At 56.1% G+C, this 5,204-nt stretch overlaps 1 pseudogene; it reads left to right on the plus strand.

The window, feature by feature from the left end:
- The first annotated feature begins 427 nt into the window (after positions 1 to 427).
- On the plus strand, positions 428 to 3,546 carry LOC124651536 (annotated as a pseudogene).
- Positions 3,547 to 5,204: the final 1,658 nt, after the last annotated feature.

Below are 5,204 nucleotides of genomic sequence, written 5' to 3' on the forward strand. Positions count from 1 at the left end.
GTCTGCGTCGCCAAAAGGAAGGAAAAGGAAGGAACGCACTGAGCCACTCGCCCTACTGACTTCTCTGCTTCTTGCTTCTCCTTTCCTGTTCCTCGGTCCTCATCCTCACTCATCGACGACGATGGGCTCCCGCTCCATCTCCCGTGGAGATTTCTAGCCGTTTGGACGGAATTAATGGCGACGGGGACCCTGATTTGTTGATTTGCGACAAACCCCTCCACGATTTGAAACGGTCAGTACCATCTCCCTCCTATATACTCATCTCCCTCGGCTAGTCTGTTCTTGCTCATCCGATTCAGCTCCTTCTCCTCATTCGAGTGTCACTCATCAATCCCACTCATCAGGCCCCTGCTGGAGAGAAACAAGAGGCGGAATATGGGATTGGCAGCAGCCGCAGGCAGCAGCAGGGCACGGGGCGGGCGCGGCGGCGGCGGCGATGCCGGCGGTCAGCACCAAGCCGGCGGCAGCGAGCCAGTCGATTCGTCACTCCTCCAGGTGCATTTGTGTTCCTACTTGGGTTGCGTGCTAAGATGTCATCCACAAACTGTATTGTCTGGTTGTGAAAAGAAAGATTCCTTCCCAAAATGGTGCTGCCCATGGACGAATTTATTTCTCGGAAAAAAAATGCAAGCTCTTCTAGTCCACATATACGGACGAGAATCGCCGCCTAACCTTTTCTAGCTCTCTTGTCATTTGGCAGGGTCTACTAGAGGAGACCGGCGAGGAGAGCAGCGCTGCAATAATGGAGGAGACACCACAGCTCCATCTCAGCAACTCGGAGATACGTAGTGCAGGGACGGACACAGGTGAGTCTTCCTGCTCGGAAAACATAGTCCCGAGCTTCCCTCCACTGTGGTGGACTGATTTTCCCTTTTTGTCACCGCGAACGAGCTTGTGCAGATGAAGTGGACGACAGTCCAATCGAGGAGGTTCGGCTCACCGTGCCGATCACGGACGACCCGACATTGCCGGTGCTGACGTTCAGGACGTGGTTTCTGGGGCTCATCTCGTGCGCGCTCCTGGCCTTCTGCAACCAGTTCTTCAGCTACCGTCAGAACCCTCTCTACATATCCTCCCTCTCGGTGCAGATCGTGGTCCTGCCGCTCGGCAGGCTCATGGCCGCATGCCTCCCCACCAAGGTCCTCGGGTTCAAGGGCACCCGTTGGTCCTTCTCCCTCAACCCAGGGCCCTTCAACCTCAAGGAGCACGTCCTCATTACCATCTTTGCCAACACTGGCTCCAGCTATGTTTATGCCGTCGGCATCGTCACCATCGTCAAGGCCTTCTACCACCGGGACATCAACCCGCTCGCCGCCATGCTCCTCACTCAAACCACGCAGGTGATTGTTACTCGACATCTGGGGTTGCTTTCTTGGAAATTTGATCGTTTCAGTTCAGGTTTCATCTGGCACTTCTGACTTGTTTTTGGTACCGGCCGGGGCAGCTCATGGGCTATGGCTGGGCTGGTCTCTTCAGGAAGTACCTGGTGGACTCCCCCTACATGTGGTGGCCGTGCAACTTGGTGCAGGTCTCGCTCTTCAGAGCGCTGCACGAGAAGGAGAAGAGGCCCAAGGGAGGGATCACGAGGCTACAGTTCTTCCTCCTCGTCCTGACCTCCAGCTTCGCCTACTACGTCGTGCCCAACTTCCTCTTCCCGACCATCTCCACCATTTCCGTGGTGTGCCTTGTGTGGAGGAACTCCGTGACGGCGCAACAGATCGGCTCGGGCGTCTACGGGCTCGGCGTTGGGTCGTTCGGCCTCGACTGGGCCACGGTGGCCGGCTTCCTGGGCACGCCGCTGGGCACGCCGGCGTTCGCCATCATGAACGTGATGGCGGGATTCTTTTTGGTGGTCTACGTGCTCTTGCCCGTGGCGTACTGGAGCAACGCGTACGACGCCAGGCGTTTCCCCATCATCTCCTCCAATATGTTCATGGCCAACGGCAGCCAGTACAACGTGAGCCAGGTGCTCGACCCGGCGACCTTCGAGTTCAGCCAGGCCGGGTACGACGCCGCCGGGCAGATCAACCTGAGCATCTTCTTCGCCTTCTACTACGGCCTCACCTTCGCCGCGCTGGCCGCCACTCTGTCCCACGTCGCCCTCTTCCACGGCAGGTGTGCATTTGTTTGTGCAATCAACTGAAGCAGCGGTTTATTGGATCGAATGTTGCGACACTTAATTTGAATATCTGGCAGATCGATATGGCAGCAGATGAAGGCGACGGTGAGCGGGCAGCAGAAGGGTGACGTACACACGAGGCTAATGAAGAAGAACTACGCGGTGGTGCCACAGTGGTGGTTCCATGTCATGCTGGTGCTGGTGCTCGGCCTCTCTATATTCACTTGCGAGGGTTCAGGAAGGAGCTGCAGCTCCCCTACTGGGGCGTGCTCTTGGCGGCAGGGCTGGCATTCCTCTTCACGCTCCCCATCGGCATCATCACCGCCACCACCAATCAGCAACCTGTCAATGTGGTGGCCGAGCTCATCATTGGGTACCTGTACCCAGGGAGGCCGCTGGCGAACGTCGTGTTCAAGACATATGGCTACATCAGCATGTCGCAGGCCATCATCTTCCTCATGGACTTCAAGCTGGGCCACTACATGAAGATCCCGCCGCGGTCCATGTTCGCCGTCCAGCTCGTGGGGACCGTGCTGGCATCGACAGTCTACTTCAGCACTTCATGGTGGCTGCTGGAGAGCGTGAGCAACATCTGCGACCCGGCGAGGCTGCCGGCTGGGAGCCCGTGGACGTGCCCCGGCGACGACGTCTTCTACAATGCGTCTATCATCTGGGGCGTGGTCGGCCCGCAGCGCATATTTGGGAGCCTCGGCCGCTACACCAAGATGAACTACTTCTTCCTCGCCGGGGCACTGGCGCCGGTGCCCGTGTGGGCGCTGTCCCGGGCCTTCCCGGAAAGGGGGTGGATCCGGCTCGTCAACATGCCCGTGCTGCTGAGCGCCACGGGGCTGATGCCGCCGGCGCGGTCCGTGAACTACATCATGTGGGGTGCCGTCGGGCTCACCTTCAACCACTTCGTGTACCGGCGGTACAAGGCATGGTGGGCGCGCCACAACTACGTGCTGTCGGCCGCGCTGGACGCCGGCGTGGCGTTCATGGGCATCGCGTCCTTCGTCTTTCTGCAGTCGAGAGGCATCAACGGTATCAACTGGTGGGGGCTGCAGGTCGATGACCATTGTGACTTGGCTAGTTGCCCGACGGCGCCGGGAGTCAGTGTCCCCGGTTGCCCCGTGCAGTAAGCAGCTGCCGGGGCATCACCTGGCTATCTAGGATAGTTAACTAGCAATGTAGCTCTTCCTGAATGTGTCAATAGTCCTACGGCGTATCGGCTTTTGTATGTGGCATGCCGAGGCCAAGACTGGGACAAACGCCACTGAATGATGTGACTGATGGGTCCATAGACTGATTGGGTAACAAGATTTTATCTAAATCTTCTTCTCTGAAAATAAGCAATTAGACTATGCAATTAGTACTTGTTGTCAGACATGGTTAACTGCCCAAACTAATAAAGGGTTTTATTATTTTTAGACTTTTCTTTATGCTTCAAACTAATAAAAGTATAGCATAGATCAACTGTACTTTTCTTGTTCTATCTTAGAGTATCCATTCATTCAATACTTATCTGCATCTAAATGGACTTTCTGTTATGGAATCAGAGATTTCCAAGTTGCAACATGGTCCCTCTGTGCAATTCTTCCGAATTTGAAACAGTTGTCAAGATCCTCTGTTTTCAATTATGTGATAACTATTCTAATATTATTTGGCATGTTATGTTTGTGTAACATTGTCCCCTTGTTATGCTACATGGTATCATGTTATACTCATCAGTAAACATAAAAACTAATCGATCGTAACTCTATTATGCCTAATTAATAAAGCTCACACTTCCTGTAAAAAAAAAATCAAGATACAACTAATAGCTGCACTACGCTATGTTCATATGCTGCATGTTCTCGATGTTAATCAAAACTATTTTTACTATGAGTTAAAGAAATTTCCCACACTTAACTATTAGAACGACTCCATTTAAGTTGCGTGTTGATAGTAAAATTTCTGAAACACGAAGTATGCCATTGAGTATTTTTATTCAGCTGTTAATGGGTTCATGTCTCATTTGTTCCTATGATCACAGATACCTGGGTTTAAGAAGACGGTGCTACTAGATCGGAAGTTAATAGTTAAGCTCGTATCGTGAGTGGACTAATAGAACCCGGCGGCATGTGAGCTTGGCTGAAATCAGCATCTGATTGGTCCAGCAAAAATGTGTGAGGTCCACTGCTACAGGGAGTATACGCCAATGAATACATGTGTGGTCCTCCATCGCAACCTATCCATCCCCATCCCCTCCTCTCGGGCGTCCAGGCGAGGCGAGAAAAGTCGCGGACGACGGCGAGGTTGCGGACGGCGGCCGTCGGGCGAGGTCGCGGGGGGCGTTGAGGCGAGGTTGTGGACGGCGGCGGCGCTTCGTCGTCATCCTCGCGGTCGCCGTCGGTACACCGGACACGAGCTCGGGCGTCCAGCTCAGCCGGCTGCTCTGACACCGCTACGGCCACTGTGGTCGGCTGCTCTGGCACCGCTACGTCCAGCTCAGCGCGGAGGCGAGCGACGAGCCGACGACCGTCGCCGGCACACATCGAAGAGGTGGCGACGACCTGAGCATTGACTGCTGCGTGTACGGAGTAACGCAGACAGTAGCGCCCGTACGTCGTGGCGCACCGCCTCCCACTCGCAGGTGGCCATGCCTGAGGTTGAGGTCGACCCGAGATGGCGCCGGCATGGCTCGACCCGGGATGGTTTCCCCCGCACAGGCCCGCTTCACTCGACCGCGTAGGACGCCACCGGCGATGCTCCGGGGGCCGATGCCCGTCGGAGCAGCCGCACCCTGCGCCGCCATTGCCGATGCTTCCGCCCGTGTCGCGACGGCGGGGGTAGCGATAGAGGAGCAACAACGCGGAGACTGGCAACAAGAGCATCATGCTCAGGTGCGCCCGCGATGGCGCCCACGCCATCCTCGTCTGCTACGGCGCGGACGGACACGCGTGACGCGGCAGCATGTGCTGAGTGCTCTGCGCCGCCATTCGGAGAGGGGCCCCGCCCAGGTGCCCATCACCACGCCGCCCCGACGCCGACCATCTCCGGCTACGACCATGCTGCCTCTCCTCAAGCGCACCCACGAGCAAGTCAA

Source organism: Lolium rigidum, chromosome 5, assembly GCF_022539505.1.
Source record: "Lolium rigidum isolate FL_2022 chromosome 5, APGP_CSIRO_Lrig_0.1, whole genome shotgun sequence".
Classification (NCBI taxonomy): Eukaryota; Viridiplantae; Streptophyta; class Magnoliopsida; order Poales; family Poaceae; genus Lolium; species Lolium rigidum.